Below are 18,474 nucleotides of genomic sequence, written 5' to 3'. Positions count from 1 at the left end.
AGTGAGTTGAAAGAAAAGGAGCAGTTCTGTGTTAAGTGTTACTGATGACTTTTTGTGTGTGTGGGGGTGTTTTGTTTTGAATTTCTGATCTTTGTTGTCCATAAAGAAAGGCATTAACAAAGCCCCACCTGTCATGTCTCTATTCCCCACCAGTGGGGTGGAGCCCACACTTTAAGAACGGCGGCCCGATAAGCATCCAATAGCATCACTACTGCACCAACGAGGCCTGGAACCCAGAGTAAGTAAAAGAGGGAGATGGAGGAGAGCTGTCAGTGTTTCAGTATAAACATACATCATACAGCCCATCATACAGAGCTGACTGCTGCTTTTCATGGAGAGCAGCTGAGTTTTACATTCCAGAAAGCACCGAGTTTCTAACATTTGAATGTTGGTAAAGATTTATGTTCACAGAGATCACAGAGAGGGGAACCAAGTCACAGCCCCCCCGCCATTTTCCTATTTGTGCCTCTGTGCCATCAAATAAAATTTTGTGAAGGATAACAAAAGAAAGACACAAAAGGTGAACTGTGATGGCAGGAATCATGGTGTGAACACAGTCTGGCAACTCTTCAAGGAAATACACAGAACAGTCTGTCTTTTCTGGACATGTTTGGTGTTTCTAACACAACACAGCTGCTTGTTAACTTTCTACATAAATGCTTCTCTTTGGGGGTGTCCTGCTCAGAAATTCAGTAAAAAAAAAAATGATGATTTGCTATTTTAAATAGATTTTTTGAGATCAGCTCCAACAACACAACCCTGATCTCTCATCACTGCAGTTAACAGTCCTCTCATCATATGCTAACGGTCCTCATGAATTTAAGAGGATCATTGTCTGATCATTCTGTTCTTCAAACTGTTACCAAGACCACAGAAACTTCCTGCTGAAGGAGGACAACACATTTATTCAACAAACTGGAAAAAAGTCCAGAGTCACAATTAATTATCCAACGTGTTTGTGGACTTGATTGACTTGGATTCAGTAAATGCTGCTTGTTGGGGCAGCGTTAACTGACAAATATTTATATTTATTTTTTAAAAATCAGCCAAAGTCATGAATTTGTCATAAACATTTCCCGAACATGATTCATGATGATTCATGATTCACGCTGCTGTGTCCTGGTATGAAGCACAGTGGTTCTGTCAATGTGTCCTTTCTTTCTTCTTACCTTATGTTACCTTAACTGTTAAATTCAGGAATAGCTACTTTTTGTTTTTTTACTTTTTTATTTATTTCCACCATTATCTACAGTCATGCTAATTCTCAACTGTACATATATGGCTTCTTTTGTAAATATATTCATACATTTTATTTTTAACTTCATCTTTTATCTTTCTTATTTTATAATTATATTTTGTACCACAGAGTTGTCTTTAAAGTTTGTTATACGTTGTGTATGATGGCAATAAAAACATTCTAATTCTAATTCTAATTCTTTGAGGTTGCTCTGGTGGAAATTTGTTTTTAATGATTTCTTGAGATCAGCTAAATCTATGAATTTGTCATCAACATTTCTGCAACTGAAGAACAGACTTGTGTTTTCAGAGCAGTAAGTGCTATTTGTTGGGGTGAAGTTTGTGATTTCAAATGTTTTTCATTCCGTCCAAGGATTAACCAGGACAGAGAGTTTATTTAACAATTTGGTGGAAAAAAGTTTTGGTTGAAATAAAAACAACAACAAAGATGGCCATTTTGAAAAGATAAGTTCAGATCAGCTGCAGCAACATTAATCACCAGAGTTAGCTGTCCTCTCACCATATGCTAACGGACCTTATGAATTTAAGAGGATCGTTGTCTGTTCCTGATGGACTAAATGTGTTCTTCATTACAAACCATTACCAAGACCATTGAAACCGCCCAAACTAAGTAGACAGGGAGCTGTGGGAGTGGTTTCATTCAGGTATAAGATAAATTTAGGTAAAAGCCTGAAAGGGAGTCCATTGGAACGATGACACAACAAGGAAGTGGCTGCAAAGACTCTTTGGAGGAGATCATGTGAGGTAAAAATTTGAGTTCAATCTGACTTCCATTCTCTTTGCTCTCTGTTCCCCTTTCAGGGTTAATTCACAAAAACGACATTAATTCTTGGAGCCATGTTTTCTTCAGATCTAACTCGGATCACTCCAATCAGAGACACTGATGAAGTCTTTGTGCATAAGTGCTTCTCTTTGGGGTTGTCCTGGATGGAATTAAAGTTTTGATAGATTTCTTTAAAACAGCTAAATTCGCGAATTTGTCATGAACATTTCCCGAACTGAAGCACAGACTTGTATTCTGAGAGCAGTAAGTGCTATTAGTTGGGGTAATGTTGGTGATTTCAAAAGCCAATCACAAGCAGATGAGGTTCTATCAATTTTTGGGTGGTGGTGGTTAAGAAAGTAGTTTGAAAGTCACAAATGTTAGAAAGTAATTTGAAAGTCACAAATGTTACCTTAACTTGAGCACTGACTTGGCTGTTGAATTCAGTAAGTGCTACTTGTTGGGGCAGTACTGACTGACAAGGACATCTTAGAATGCATCACTGATCATTTCAATTAGAAAGACTGATGACGTCCTTTTGTACAAGTGCTTCTCTTTGGGGTTGTCCTGGATGGAGTTAACCAGTTTTGATACATTTCTTAAAAGCAGCTGACATCAACCTTTCCTGAACCGAAGCACAGACTTGTGTTCAGAAAGTAGTACATGCTCTTTGTTGGTGCTGTGTCAATGAATAACACAAATTCAAATCTCTAGTTTTGGTTGGAATTGGTTGGAAAACAAAAGAAAACAAAAAAAGCAAAGATTCCCATTTTGAACAGATTTGGTCAGATCAGCTGCAGCAACACTCCCCTAATAACCAATCACCACAGTTAGCTGCCGTCTCACCATATGCTAAAGGACCTCATGAATTTAAGAGGATTGTTGTCTGTTCCTGATATGAACCATTACCAAGACCATTGAAACCGTCTCAACAAAGTAGACAGGTGGGAGTGGTTTCATTCAGACACAACAGGGAAGTGGCTGCAAGACTCTTTGGGGGAGATCATGTGTGAGCTATTTAACCCGGATCACTCCAATCAGAGACACTGATGAAGTCTTTGTGCATAAGTGCTTCTCTTTGGGGTTGTCCTGGTTGGAATTTGGACAAAAATGATGAGCAATGCCATTCCTTCTCCGTCAATCACCCCAACCGCAACTGCTATCAATGATATGGGGGGTGAGGGTGAAGAAAGTAGTTTGAAAGTCACAAATGTTACCTTAACTTGAGCACTGACTTGACTGTTGAATTCAGTAAGTGCTACTTGTTGGGGCAGCGCTGACTGACAAAAACAACCACATCTTCTTAGAAAACAATACTGATCATTTCAATTAGAAACACTGATGCCTTTTGTATCAGTGCTTCTCTTTGGGGTTGTCCTGGATGGAATAAAAAAAAAAAACAGTTTTCTTCAGATCAAATGAATGAGTCATCAATATTTCCCGAACTGAAGCACCAACTTGTGTTCTGAGAGCAGTAAGTGCTATTAGTTGGGGTAATGTTGGTGATTTCAAAAGTCAATCACGGGTACAGCAAGTTCTGTTAATTTTGGGGTGGTGGGAGTTAAGAAAGTAATCTAAAAGTCACAAAAGTTACCTTAACTTGAGCACTAACTTGACTGTTGAATTCAGTAAGTGCTACTTGTTGGAGCAGTGCTGACCGACAAAAACAACGGGAGGTTTGGGAGCAATTTCTTCTTCTTACTCTGATCATTTCAATCAGAGACATTGATGATTCAACAACATCTTCTCTTTGGGGTTGTCCTGGTTGGAATATTGAGGAAAAATTAGTTAGCAGGATTAGTTGTGTAATGTATTAATTTGTCATCAGCATTTCCCCAACTGAAGCACAGACTTGTGTTCTGAGAGCAGTAAGTGCTATTTGTTGGGGTAATGTTGGTGATTTCAGAAGTTGTTCCTTCCTTTACCCATTTCCCATTAGACCCTTCTTAGAATCTAACTCAGATCACCTCAATCAGAAACGCTGATGAATTCTTTGTGCAAAAGTGCTTCTCTTTGGGGTTGTCCTGGTTAGAGTTTCAACAAAATGATTCCCATTTTTAACAGATTTCTTTAGATCAGTTGAAACAACACTGCCCTAATCAATAATCACCAGAGTTAGGTCAGAATTGAAGCTTAATGTGACTTAGCCAATTCAATGAGACGTTGATGACTATTTTCTCCATGAATGTTTCTATTCTCTTTGCTCTCTTTTTACCCTTTCATTGTTAAATGGCAAAAACAACAATAAGTCTTGGAGCCATGTTTTCTTCAGATCTAACTCGGATCACTCCAATCAGAGACACTGATGAAGTCTTTGTGCATAAGTGCTTCTCTTTGGGGTTGTCCTGGTTGGAATTTGGACAAAAAAGATGAGGAATGTCATTCCTTCTTTTCTTCAATCACCAGGACAGCAGATATTATCAGTGATATGGGGGGTGGGGGATTAGGAAGTAATTGAAAGTCACAAATGTTACCTTAACTTGAGCACTAACTTGACTGTTGAATTCAGTAAGTGCTACTTGTTGGGGCAGTGCTGACTGACAAAGACTGATGACGTCCTTTTGTACAAGTACTTCTGTTTGGGGGTCCCATGAGCAGAGTGGCGCAGTGCTGGGCCCATAACCCAGAGGTCGATGGATCGAAACCATCCTCTGCTAATGGCTTTTTAGCAACAGCTAGCTGTTCATTATCCAAAGTTTGTTGGATTTGAAGATGACATCATGACAATCGTAACAATGCCATACTGAAGCTGCACTAGCTGAAGAGGGAAGATCTTCAGTACAGTATTAACCTTGCTTGTTTTAACTCCCAGCAGTTTTCCTTAGCAGTGGAAGTAAAGCAAATTTCAAATGTTGTTTTAGTGCCGAGTACCCAGTCTGCCCCCTTCGAACTATTCACTGCTTTTTTTCCAAAGCTTAGCTTGTATGCCAGCCCAGGGGAATTAGCTCAAATAGTAGAGCGCTCGCTTAGCATGTGAGAGGTTGTGGGGCTCATCTGCATAGCAGTGAAAATTTGTTCCAGTTTTGTTGTTGCTTCTGTCGGCAGAACTCTGGTATGACTACGTTAATGTTTTGAGCTTCATTAACTGCAACAAGATACCAATCTTCCAAAAGCTCAATCAGCTGCTCCAGGTGAGGCTTGAACTCACAACCTCGGCATCACTCTGCAAGTTACTGTCAGTGATTGCGCCACTGGAGCCTGTGACTTGTCCCCCCTGACACGTTCTGTGAAACAAACAGTAACACCCGAAATGGCTCAGTTGTCAGACACAACAGGGAAGTGGCTGCAAGACTCGAAATGTCCCTGTAAACAGCCCTTTTTTATGTGGACATGCACAGAGCCTGCTGAGGAAAGCCTGGGTCGACAAACCAAGTTGATAACCACCATCGTGATACTCGTTATCTCTGGTTGGAGCTTTCGACTGTCGAGCCAGCTCACCCAAACAAAGCCCAAAATTGTCTAAGTTTTAAACAAGATGAGTTCTGGAGATGCTGGGGATTGAACACGGGGCCTCATACATGCAAAGCATGCGCTCTCCCACTGAGCTACATCCCCTGCATGGGGTGGTAGCTTTAGCAGTTTTTTTTGCCCAGACTATAGGAAGAAGAGGAGACAGCGATCCAGAAGTCTAATAATGTGAAAATGAAAAGTTTGGTGCTTTTAGTATTTCCATAAACCTTTTGTGACTTCTAACTTCCCCTGCACAGTGTTTTATCATGAAGTCTTTTTCAGTGTCCTTCTAATGTGCAAATAATCTAAACTAAAGCAGACAGCAACAAAAAGGGAGACACACAGAGACTGAACAGGCTGATCAGGAGAACAGGCTCTGTGGTCGGCCTGACTCTGACGGTTGTTTGCTTTCATGGACCAAGTTTCCCAGGTGGGGAGCTACAGAGCATGTTGGAGAAGCTCTGTAATCTGCACAGCCTTAAAATATGACACAGCTGAGTGCTGTTGTTAGGACTCATCTAGCAGAGAGACAAACCTTTTTTTTATGGCACAATCTAGTACAAAGGAACTGTACCACTTCAGGTCCATTCAGAGAACGTGGCAGGCTGGGCGACACCATCACCAGAAATGTGTAATATCAATGAAACCGTAGGAGTACAAATGAACGGTACCATTTCGGGTCCATTTTGAATTCATGGCGGGCTGGGTGACCTGTGGATGTGCTAAAAAATAATACCATACAAACCAGCACAGACGAAACACAAAGGAGACAGACTATTTCGCTGATATTTTGCGTGGGGTGGGGGGCCAGCTTCACACAGGTGTGTGATGACCCTGTAGTTGGCACACACCCTCTGGTCCCCCTTCTTGAAGGGCTGTTAACGATTCCTTTGTTTGTGTGTAGCTGTTCTGTTCTTAATGTTGGATCTTTCTTGTCAATAAAGAAGGATTGAATAAAGATCAGAATGAAAAGGAAAATTTTTTCTAAAAAAAAGCCCTTCACCAAGGGCTCGTTGGTCTAGGGGTATGATTCTCGCTTTGGGTGCGAGAGGTCCCGGGTTCAAATCCCGGACGAGCCCTGCATGTGATGTGTCTGCATCCCTGTTCAAGTATCAGAATATGGGGCATCAAGAATTAAGGCAGGAAACTGTGACAAGGCTTTTGAAATTCCTTCCACCTGCCTCTAACAAGATGTTAATGAAATATTCCAAACTTTTTTAAAATTTAAAATGAAAACTTTTAAAATGTGATGAAGTAACATGATGTTCTATCTGTCACCAACCCAGAGTAAGGAAAAGAGTGAGATAGAGGAGACCTGTCAGTGTTCCAGTATAAACATACAGCCCTGACCACTGTTGTATCCAGGCAGTGCTGACTGCTGCTTTTCATGGAGAGCAGTGGCCATCGCATTGGCCGGGAACAGAACCTGGGCCTCTCACATTCTACCACTGAACCACCAATGCTGACTGCACAGCCAAACCCACCTCCAATATGATGGCAATGCAGAGTAGAGCGTAGCATATCTCCACTTGTCATATGGAAGACCATTTTTTCAAGTAATTCAAATTCAAGTAACAGTCCGTCTGTCTGGATGGCTGAGTCGTCTAAGGCACCAGACTCAAGGTAAACTTCTTCCTGCACTAAAGGGCATTCTGGTCTCTGAATGGAGATGTGGGTTCAAATCCCACTCCTGTCAAAGAAAGCATTTTGCCAAATGTGTGATCCAAACTCTTCCAAAGTGGATGAAAAATCTGTATAAACTGTGAATTTGACTTTTTCACAATAAAGGGGTTAGGACTGAAGGTCAGTATCTGGAGGATTTTGCAGATGATGTGCTCCTTTCGGCACCATCAGCCTGAGAACGACAGCACTCATTGGTTCGGTTGCCATCCACAGTTCATCACTTCTATTTTAATTCCTTCTTCAAATCTTAATTTTTATCATTCTGTATGTTTTGCTGTGTTTAAACTCCTGAACGCTTTGATCTACAGAAAGAGGACATGACCTCACTGTGTGTCACATAAATGTATGAAACCAATCTGTTAAAGTGATGCTGAAATGAATCCTTGTAACATTAATTGTTCAGCAGCATGACTTGTCATGATACTGAGGTTGTGTCCTGTCTGGGGGTCACCACAGAGGAGGAGCTAGTGAGGACAGGCAGCATTATCAATGTCCTCATCTCATCCAGAAGGTTTCATCAGACAGATAAGCGATTTAGCTGTCACAGGAGCTCAGAAGCTGTCTGGTTAGCTAAAGCTGCTAAAGCTACCACACCATGCAGGGGATGTAGCTCAGTGGGCGAGCGTACTGCACAGCTGGGGCAACCTGGCAGTGGTGGGATTCGAACCCACGCCTCCAAAGAGACTGGAGGCTAAATCCAGGACCTTGTAGTCCCATACGGTCTAGCGGTCAGGATTCCTGGGTTTCACCCAGGCGGCCTGGGAAAGTTTAATCACATCAGTGGAAGTGTAGTGATTTGATCCCAGGATTTCCTTTTTCCAGAAACAGGCCCTGTGAGCAGCTAAGCCACAGAACATCTTCAGTCAGACCAACAGCAGGCTGACATCCACAGTTCATCACTTTTATTTTCATTCCTTCTTCAAATCTTTATTTTTTATCATTAAATATGTTTTGCCGCGTTTCAAATGCTTAACTTTTTGCTACAGAAAGGACAAGAACAACCATGGAAGCATTTAAAAAAGAAAGTTTCATTTTGATTGTATCTTCAGCTCAGTCCCCACTTGGGAAACTCAAAGTGACAGTAGCTGCTAGATTTAAGATCATACCACAGCTTGGGCTGTTGGCAGTGGTGGGATTCAAACCCATGCCTCTGAAGAGACTAGTTAAGAGACTAGAGAGAATATTGCTACTCCGTCCTTGGAAAATGGAAACAACCTGGTTTTGGTCCACCTCACCCATGTGAGGAATTTGTGTGTGATTTAATCAGGGAGTCTTTGCATACTCACTTTGATGGGTGGTTTTTGCACAGGGCGATGAGCTCAAATGGTACAGCGCTCGCTTAGCATGTGAGAGGTCCTGGGATCAATGCCCACATTCTCCACAAGACTTCAGCTAACTAAACACAGCAGGTCCTGGGTGGATTTTGGAGCCTTTTGGTAAACAGAAGCAGGACTATTGTTGTGTATGGAGCTTTGACTGTTACCAAAATATTACTAACAGGTGAAGGTTCATTCTGATGGAATGAACTGTTTCTACACAAGCTGCATGAATGTGACACAGAGCTCATGTTTAAAGTATTTTTCTTCAGTACTCTTATTGTGTATGGAGCTAAGCGAGAATCGTACCCCTAGACCAACAAAGAGAGACATGGAGAGTGTGACAGTTAACTGACTGGTCAGAGAGAGTGCTGTGTCTTTTTAATGGAACTTATGCTGAGGAAGTTCCATGAGTTCAACAACATTAAACTTCATCAAAGAGGCACTGCTGGGATTTGAACCCAGGATCTCCTGTTTACTAGACAGGCGCTTTGACCAACTAAGCCACAGCACCACACGTTCTGTGAGGTGAGGTGAGGTGAGGTTCTAATGACATCAAAGAGATCAAAGACTCCTCCCACTTTTTTCTCATGACCTCCACAGTACACTCTGTTAATGAAAGAAAAGCAGCTTCTGTCAGAAGTGGGATTTGAACCCACGCCTCCAGGGGAGACTGCGACCTGAACGCAGCGCCTTAGACCGCTCGGCCATTCTGACGACAGATGCTCAAAAAATGAACCGAAAAATTTGCTGAAAATGAGCCCATCAAAGTGAGTCCACAATACACAATGACTGCTCAAAATTCGCACTTCCTCACATGTGTAGAGCGTTTCACTTGTAAGATTCAGGTTCCACCGAGATTTGAACTCGGATCGCTGGATTCAGAGTCCAGAGTGCTAACCATTACACCATGGAACCCTGCTGGCATGTGCTTACGCAGATGTGAATGGAATTTTAGTCCTTTAAAAGCGTGGGCAGTCAAAGGTCGACCAAAATACCTTTGTCCCAAAACCTTACAGCAGTAGAGGTGAAAGAAAATCTGTCATTTCACACAGTGAAGGTTCCAATGTGAATAGATGGCAGGAGTCACGGTTGTTAGTCACATACAGGAGGGGATCATCTGCACAGCAGTGAAAATTTGTTCCAGTTTTGTTGTTGCTTCTGTCTGCAGAACTCAAAGGTATAAGCCATTTAAAAAAAATGAATAATGAATAAACAATTATCAAATAAAATGAACCGAATTCTATTGACTTTTAGGACATTTGATTTGGGTTGTTGTTGGTTCTTGTGAACTTTGTGATAATCCCTGCAGGTTAGATTTATGAAAGTTGCCATGTTTTTGATTTTGATGATGTTCCTTTTGGCAATGGTCTGTTCCCCTGAGGTTCGTCTGTGCTGTGCAGGGTGCCCCCGACGTGCGCTGACGTGCGTGCCTACTGCACCAACGAGGCCTGGAACCCAGAGAAAGTAAAAGAGTGAGATGGAGGAGAGCTGTCAGTGTTTCAGTATAAACATACATCATACAGCCCTGACCACTGTTGTATCCAGGCAGAGCTGACTGATTCTGACAATGGGACATTAAACTGGCCTAATGGACATTGATAAGGTGTTTTTAAATTATTGAAAAAATGTTTCTTTTCATTCTGATCTTTACTCAAGTGAGTGGAAGACATGGAAGCAATAATGAGAACAGATGATCTGACCCTGACGTGATTTGAACACGCAACCTTCTGATCTGGAGTCAGACGCGCTACCATTGCGCCACAGAGCCTTCCTGTGCCTTCCTCAGCACAGCATGAGCCACAAAACTACCATTGCTCTTGCTTCAGTTGCCAAGATACTGCAACTAACAACCAGACAGCAAACCTCACACAGCTCCATAGTGTAACAGTTAGCACCCTTATTGAGTGAAAGGCAACAGATGGGCTTGTCCGGGATTGGAACCAGGGACCTCTCGCACCCTAAGCGAGAATCATACGCCTAGATCAACAAGCCATGTGGACTGTGGAGTTCATGACAAAAAAGTGGGAGGATCATCCCTTTGATGTCATTAGAACCTTTGTGACATCACAGAATCAGCATCTCCTTTGAAAGAAACTTTGGTAAGAGTCATAATGGTCAGCCACGTATGTTGGGGGTATTTTCAGATCCAAAATACATCCCTGTACATCAGAGTGGTGCTGCTACGGAGTACAGTAGCAGTATACAAATAAGGAGTATACAAATAAAAAATACAAATAAAATAATCTAAATTGGCTTTTATTTTGAAATGTTTGTAAAACTGCTCTTGTTCTTTCTGCAGCTCAAAGCATCAAGGAGTTGAAACGCAGCATAAAAATAAAAATAAACAGTCTGTATTTTTGGGAATTTTTAGGATCATTTTTAGCAGCTTTGGCAGCCCGGCTAGCTCAGTCGGTAGAGCATGAGACTCTTAATCTCAGGGTTGTGGGTTCGAGCCCCACGTTGGGCGAAGACAGGTTGTCTACAGGTTAAGGTTTCACATTGGAACCTTCACTGTGTGAAAGGACAGATTTTCTTTCACCTCTACTGCTGTAAGGTTTTGGGACAAAGGTATTTTGTCTACACGCTCCCTGTTGGTCTAGTGGCTAGGATTCGGCGCTCTCACTGCCGCGGCCAGGGTTCGATTCCCGGTCAGGGAAAGTGTTTTTACTGAAAAATACAGATGATTGAAAAATTGAATTATTTTGAACTCTCTCGAAAAAGCTTTGAAACCTGTTGATGTTGTTAAAGCGGCCTTTTCTCAAAGCTTAGCTTGCATGCTAGCATGGCAGTGGAATTAGCTCAAATGATAGAGCGCTCGCTTAGCATGTGAGAGGTAGTGGGATCGATGCCCACATTCTCCACAAGACTTTAGCTCTTTGATACAGCAACAAGTGAACGAAACACAGCAAGTCTTTGGTTTTTTTGTATGGATTCATGGCAGAGGTTACAAAATTAAGGAGGTCGAGGAGGTCAGTGGATCAGCAACAACCACAAAATTACTGTTTCTCTTGTCCAGAGATTGCAATGATAATTTTGTGGTTCATGGTGTTGATGCTAACTTAAGTCTGGCGCCTTAGACCACTCAGCCATCCTGACATGTGTCCAGGATGATGTTCCCTCTGTTCCTCTGTTCCTCAAAGGGACTTCACCAAGATTAAAACCTGAAACCTGCCATGTCCAGCTGTCTCTGATCACTAACATCATTGGCTGGATCTCATATCAATCAGATATTTCTTTATTTGGACCATGTGCTTTGACCATCAGGGGACAGTTTGTTCTGTAACATTGCTCACAATATTTAAACAAAAAGCCCCATATGTATTCCAAAGCAGCCCAATTTCCATCTTGCGAAACCCAATTTCATCAAAAGAAGCCCAATCTGGCAACAAATTAGAGCAGTTTGAACAGAATTATCACATAATTTGTCCCTCACCTGAGGTGCTTCACTCTCAGTGGAGTTCCGGCTCATCACTTCCTGTATTACAGCTTTTACTTGCAATCTCTGGACAAGAGAAACAGTAATTTAGTGGTTGTTGCGCAGATGGAAATTTGGTGATTGACCGCTTTGCACAGGACACAAACTTTGGTAAGAGTCATGATGGTCAGCAACTGATATTGGCGAAATAACATAAGGGCTCGTCCAGGATTTGAACCCAGGACCTGTGGTTCATACTTTACAGTATGTTTTCAGTCAGACCTGCTGATCTGCAGTGATGGGCTGTGTGTGTGTGTTCATGGGGGGTGTAGCTCAGTGGTAGAGCATTTGACTGCAGATCCAGAGGTCCCCAGTTCAAATCTGGGTGCCCCCTGCCAAACTGCGTGTTTTCACATGCAAACACAAACTCTGTTTGACTGTGATGTTTCTCAGTTCAGCCCACCTGGTTTTGGTGTCATCTTTCACTGCCTTCTTGAACTTTTGTTCACAGGGAGACAAAAATGCCTAAATTACGCACCCTGCACAACACAGACTAACCTCAGGGGAACAGACCGCCAGCAAGGGCCCCTCAACACAAAAATCACCAACTGCTCTCCTCAACACAGCATGAACCACAAAATTACAGTATACATTGGTCCAAGAAAGCAGCTTCATCCCTTCGATAGCTCAGTTGGTAGAGCGGAGGACTGTAGAGGCTGGTCGTTGAAATCCTTAGGTCGCTGGTTCAAATCCGGCTCGAAGGAGAATATTTCTTTTCTTTTTCTCTTGTCCAGATACTGCAGCCAGGTACACATCCATTTGAAGTGAATGTGAGAGTGTGACGTATGGATGTTAGTTGTTGATGCTGTTCTGTAAAAATCTGACGCCCCCAAATGTTTCCCCTGGCGTCAATTTCCGATGTGATGGGAGTTCGTCAGTCAGGTTCACCGTCCTTGGAAAATGGAAACAAACTGGTTTTGTCCACTCTATACATATGAGGAAATGCAATATCAAAGTAACCATCAAAGGAGATGCTGATTCTGTGATGTCACAAAGGTTCTAATGACATCACAGAGATCAAAGACTCCTCCCACTTTTTTGTCATGACCTCCACAGTAGAGTGCACTCTGTTAAAGAAGCTCAAAAGACAATCATGGTCCTGCCAGATACCTTTGAGTTCTGCCGACAGAAGCGACAACAAAGCTGGAACTATTTGGACTGAACCTGGTTTGTCTGGATTACCTCCCAGGTAGGTTTGGAGGTCTACCAGGTCCAATTCTCTCCAGATGTCCCCAAACACACGCTTCCTCTCCAGGTTTGTCATCTCCAGTAGAATTCCCTCAAAAAGAGTTGGAAGCTGTGCTTAAAGCGAGCATTAACTTTTCTGACACACGTGTCAGGATGGCTCAGTGGTCTGAGGTGCCGGACTCAAGATCTTTCCTGCACAAATGGGCCTTGAACATGAAAGACTCATGGTTTCATTATTTCATAGATCAGCGTCACCTATCACTGCTGTGGAGTCTATAATGTGAACCACTAAACGGAAGAAGCTGCATCGCCTGAACAGGGACTTGAACCCTGGACCCTCAGATTAAAAGTCTGATGCTCTACCGACTGAGCTACTCAGGCTTCTGACCGCTGCTAAATTCAGATGAAATTAAATTAATTATTTCAGCTTGACTCATTGAACAAACAGCCCTGTCCCAGCCAGGGGTTGAGCCTGCAGGTCATCTCTCTCTCTCTTTGTTTCCTGAAGGCCTCTCTGCCATTTACTAATTAAAATATATTCATAAAAAAACCAACATGTTTCTTTCATATGAAGATGAAATCTAAAGGCTCTCTGATCATCACATTGAGAAGTTCATCTGGTTTGTGATATTTCTTCATATGATAGTGAGGTAAAATGTGTTCAGTGGAATGTGTGTGTATCCAGCAGGACTGACAGAGATGATTCAAACCTGATCACAGTGATCAGTATGGATATACAGTATGTTTGCTGTCAGTGGAGGAAACTCTCAGACAGTTTGGAATTCTAATGTGGAATTCTAATGTGAATGTCACAGACAGCATTTTTTGTCAACTACAGCTGTAAAATAAATCTATCAGAACATGAACTCAGTCTGTAGAATCCAGAAGATTAATGACACACTTTGTCCTGCTGTTATGGAATCAAATCCTACTTTAGGTTTTCTATATATTAAACTCATGAGCACTGTTGGGGATCAAACAGAAAAGGACAGAGGTGTGAAGCAAGATTTTTTTTTCTTTTAATTAACAGAAAAAATGTCACAACAAAGAACAATTTATATCATTCTGAAATATAACTCCAAAAAATGGACAAAAACAGTCCCTGTTTAAGAAACGTTAACTAAGCATAAAGAGACTGAAGCTTAAACATTAATAAACAGAACATACTGACTCATAAATGGCACACTGTAATGTACAACATTTCCTGTAATAGAATATGCACAACTTGGGTCATGGGCTGATCAATCGTGCGCGATGTATAATGCCCAGCTCTGCTCTGGATCCAGCCTGTGTACAAAATCAGGTGAATGTGATGGCTGATGATGACTGAGCTCTTATTGTAACACATCATGGATTCTAGGCCTCCCTCATGAATGCCTTTTATAGTGGAACTAAGAATGTTCACGTACATAAAAAAGAATGTTCTTGTATATAAAAAGAAAGAATGTTCGGGTACATAAAAAGGAAAGAATGTTCATGTCAATAAAAAAAAAGAAAGAATGTTCGCGTACATAAAAAGGAAAGAATGTTGATGTCCATAAAAAAGAAAGAATGTTCACATACATAAAAAGGAAAGAATGTTCATGTCCATAAAAAAGAAAGAATGTTCACATACATAAAAAGGAAAGAATGTTCATGTCCATAAAAAAGAAAGAATGTTCATGTCCATAAAAAAGAAAGAATGTTCACATACATAAAAAGGAAAGAATGTTCATGTCCATAAAAAAAAGAAAGAATGTTCGGGTACGTAAAAAAGAATGTTCTTGTATATAAAAAGAAAGAATGTTCACGTACATAAAAAGGAAAGAATGTTCATGTCCATAAAAAAAGACAGAATGTTCGGGTATATAAAAGAAGAATGTTCATGTCCATGAGAAAGAAAGAATGTTTGTTTACATAAAAAAAGAAAGAATGTTCGGGTACATAAAAAGGAAAGAATGTTGATGTCCATAAAAAAGGAAGAATGTTCGCATTAATAAAAAAGAATGTTCTTATATATAAAAGGAAAGAATGTTCATGTCCATGAGAAAGAAAGAAAGAATCACTCTGCAGGTTACTGTCATATAAGAACCGCGCGCTGGCCGATTGTGCCACTGGAGCCTGTGATGTGTTTCTGCTAACACACGTCACAGGAGCCCATCCAGCAGTAGAAGGTTCAGGTTTGAACCAGCTCGAGGGATCTACTTTCCTGTAGCTTACTTCCTGTGTTTAGTTCCAATGTTTGTGAGGTCACTTCCCCCTGAATCCTGCGATTCACAGCTTCCACCAAATGGAGCCAAATAAGACACAAAACTTATTGTGATGTGAGTCTGAAGAGCTGCTGCCTTTGATACGTCACCTGATGATGTCACCTGATGATGTCACAGTACTCACAGAATGAAAGTCTTTCCTTTGAAGCTGCTTCAAAGAATTTCCAAAATCACATGTGATTCAGATGTAAACACAAAGGCTGCCCCACTGTCACCATTCAGAGCAGCTGAGAAGATTATTGATCATTCATTGATTATTAATGATCAGCTCAGAACCAAACAGTGAAAGAGTTCTGCTCTCTAACACTCTGATCCCTCAATTACCGCTCCACATTATCCTGCTTAGTCACTCGTCACTCAGTCTTGTCTAACACTCTGATATTTCACGCTGACTGGTTGTGTGTCCAAAAGGCTTCAAAGACATCTTTCTGCCATTCTCTCCTCCAAACCTTTGGACACAGCATCCAGGTTTCTCATAATGTGACATGGGTGTCATTACTGCTGTGAAGGTGGTAGTTTGGCCAAGCAGTCCAAGGTGCTGCATTCATTCTGCGGTCTCTTCAAAGGGTGGGTTTGAATCCCATCGCTACTAATTACCTCTATTCCTCTGAATGTAACCTGTTTACAACATCAGTTGAGTGTGATGACTGAGCTCTTAGTGAAACACATCACAGGTTCTAGGTCTTCCACGTGAATGCCTTTTATAGCAGGCATTGCTTCTTAATGCTGAAATGAGAGATAAAAAGCTATGTCGGAAGTTTCAAGGTGCTAACATTTACAAACAGTTTGTACTAACATTCTCTGCTCCAAACATTTCGATGCAACTTTCAGGGGTCAGAAACATGTGGCATTATTGCAGGCAAGCTGGGACTGACATGTGGTAGTGTGGCCGAGCGGTCCAAGGCGCTGGATTTAGGCTCCAATCTCTTCAGAGGCGTGTGTTCGAATCCCACCACTGCCAAGCTTTGCACTTTGAGCTGACACTGTCCTATCAAAGCTAGCATTAACTTTTCTGTTTCCTCACCAGAGACTGGCAGCTGGACACACGTGTCAGGATGGCTCAGTGGTCTGAGGTAACAGACTCAAGATCTTTCCTGCACAAATGGGCCTTGAACATGAAAGACTCATAATTTCATAGATCAGTGTCACCTATCACTGCTGCGGAGTCTATAATGTGAACCACTAAAGGGAAGAAGCTGCATCACCTGAACAGGGACTTGAACCCTGGACCCTCAGATTAAAAGTCTGATGCTCTGAAATTAATTATTTCAGCTTGACTCAAACAAACAGCCCTGTCCCAGCCAGGGGTTGATCCTGCAGGTCATCTCTCTCTCTCTCTCTGTTTCCTGAAGGCCTCTCTGCCATTTACTAATTAAAATATACTCACAAAAAAACCAACTTGTTTCTATCATATGATGATGAAATCTAAAGGCTCTCTGATCATCACATTGAGAAGTTCATCTGGTTTGTGATATTTCTTCATATGATAGTGAGGTAAAATGTGTTCACATATAAGCCACCTTTTTAAAAAAATATCTGAATTCCAGGAAGACTGACTGCACATCTGAAAAACTCTGAAGTGGTGAATGCACAACTTCCTGAACTTGTTTTCAGAATTGCTCCTTTTCTTTCAGCTCACTTCTAAAATTTATTTTATTTTACATTTTCTTGCTGAGGATAAAGCAGAGAGGAGGCTTCATCAGACAGACAATTTGCATGCATTCATACATGTAGAGTGGACAAAACGAGGTTGTTTCCATTTTCGAAGGACAGAGTGGCAATATTTTTACAGGACTCCATGGAACCCTGCAGGTGTAGTCTCATGCAGATGTGAAAGGAATTTCAGTCTTTTAAAAGTGTGGGCGGTCAAAAGTCAACCAAAATACCTTTGTCCCGAAACACACCTTACAGCAGGAGAGGTGAAAGAAAAGTGGTTTCTGTCAGAAGTACGATTTGAACCCACACCTCCAGGGGAGAGTGCGACCTGAGCGCCAGCTGCAGAAGGAGCGTGTTGGAGAAATGTTGGAGGCCACAATCACGTACACAAAGTCCAAAATTTATTTAAAAGCGAGAATCACACCCCTAGACCAACAAGCCCTTGGTGAGTGGCTCTTTTTTTTTTTTCTTTTTTTTTTTTTAAATAGAAAAAATTTTCCTTTTCATTCTGATCTTTATTCAAGCCTTCTTTATTGACAAGAAAGATCCAACATTAAGAACAGAACAGCTACACACAAACAAAGGAATCATTAACAGCCCTTCAAGAAGGGGGACCAGAGGGTGTGTGCCAACTACAGGGTCATCACACACCTGTGTGAAGCTGGCCCCCCAAACCACGCAAAATATCAGTGAAAAAGTCTATCTCCTTTGTGTTTCATCTGTGCTGGTTTGTATGGTATTATTTTTTAGCAAATCCACAGGTCACCCAGCCGTCGAATCCCATCCTCGTCGGTGGTTGCTTTAGTCTGTCTAAGTTGCAGCCTGCTATTCCAGTGAGAATTACCTATCCAGTCAGAATTATCCTCAACGTCAGCTGGTTAGAGCGTGTTGCTAATAACACCACATTCATGGATTTGATCAGACTGTGATAAATGACATTCTCCATGTTTTCCCAAACCCAAATCTGTAAATATTAGTCAAAGGAGACAAGAAGAGGAGAGGGCGAACGGCTCCCTTCGATAGCTCAGTTGGTAAAATCTGTAATACAGGAAGTGATGAGCAGGAACTCCACTGAGAGTGAAGCACTGCTGAGGTTTGAATGCAGGATGTTCTGTTTATAAGACAGAGACTTTAAGCAGCTCAGCATCAGTGCTGCCAGTTTCTCTGCAGCTTTTTTTCTAAAACCACGTCTGTGTCAGTCAACGCTTGTGCTCCTCACAATTGTGTGTCACTTCCACAAAGGTTGAAAGCTGTGCTTCCTCACAACAAGAAGGTGCCCTGTCCTTTGAGTAGAAAACTATCCAGGCTGGAAAATGCTGAGTCACAGGAGCATTGCTGTGCGTGGTTGTTGTGGCCGAGTGGTTAAGGTGATGGACTAGAAATCCATTGGGGTTTCCCCGCGCAGGTTCGAATCCTGCCAACAACGTTTACTTA

General features: G+C 41.8%; 1 protein-coding gene and 11 non-coding genes across 12 annotated transcripts in view; 7 read left to right on the top strand and 5 right to left on the bottom strand.

Moving 5' to 3' along the window:
* Positions 1 to 18,474, top strand: part of LOC115053664 (NLR family CARD domain-containing protein 3-like) — a 284,587-nt gene that overhangs the window by 116,760 nt on the left and 149,353 nt on the right. The gene's annotated exons all lie outside the window — the stretch shown is intronic.
* On the top strand, positions 6,478 to 6,549 carry trnap-ugg (transfer RNA proline (anticodon UGG)). Its single transcript has one exon. It is a non-coding gene; the product is annotated as a tRNA-Pro (tRNA).
* trnat-agu (transfer RNA threonine (anticodon AGU)) lies at positions 8,910 to 8,983 on the bottom strand. The gene has a single exon. It is a non-coding gene; the product is annotated as a tRNA-Thr (tRNA).
* trnal-cag (transfer RNA leucine (anticodon CAG)) lies at positions 9,104 to 9,186 on the bottom strand. Its single transcript has one exon. It is a non-coding gene; the product is annotated as a tRNA-Leu (tRNA).
* Positions 9,316 to 9,387, bottom strand: trnaq-cug (transfer RNA glutamine (anticodon CUG)). Its single transcript has one exon. It is a non-coding gene; the product is annotated as a tRNA-Gln (tRNA).
* Positions 10,169 to 10,240, bottom strand: trnaw-cca (transfer RNA tryptophan (anticodon CCA)). Its single transcript has one exon. It is a non-coding gene; the product is annotated as a tRNA-Trp (tRNA).
* On the top strand, positions 10,867 to 10,939 carry trnak-cuu (transfer RNA lysine (anticodon CUU)). Its single transcript has one exon. It is a non-coding gene; the product is annotated as a tRNA-Lys (tRNA).
* trnac-gca (transfer RNA cysteine (anticodon GCA)) lies at positions 12,210 to 12,281 on the top strand. The gene has a single exon. It is a non-coding gene; the product is annotated as a tRNA-Cys (tRNA).
* On the top strand, positions 12,564 to 12,651 carry trnay-gua (transfer RNA tyrosine (anticodon GUA)). Its single transcript is given in 2 exon segments — positions 12,564 to 12,600; positions 12,616 to 12,651. It is a non-coding gene; the product is annotated as a tRNA-Tyr (tRNA).
* Positions 13,444 to 13,516, bottom strand: trnak-uuu (transfer RNA lysine (anticodon UUU)). The gene has a single exon. It is a non-coding gene; the product is annotated as a tRNA-Lys (tRNA).
* Positions 16,264 to 16,345, top strand: trnal-uag (transfer RNA leucine (anticodon UAG)). Its single transcript has one exon. It is a non-coding gene; the product is annotated as a tRNA-Leu (tRNA).
* trnas-aga (transfer RNA serine (anticodon AGA)) lies at positions 18,385 to 18,466 on the top strand. Its single transcript has one exon. It is a non-coding gene; the product is annotated as a tRNA-Ser (tRNA).

Source organism: Echeneis naucrates, chromosome 2, assembly GCF_900963305.1.
Source record: "Echeneis naucrates chromosome 2, fEcheNa1.1, whole genome shotgun sequence".
Lineage (NCBI taxonomy): Eukaryota > Metazoa > Chordata > Actinopteri > Carangiformes > Echeneidae > Echeneis > Echeneis naucrates.
This window is presented reverse-complemented; position numbering and strand designations above follow the sequence as displayed.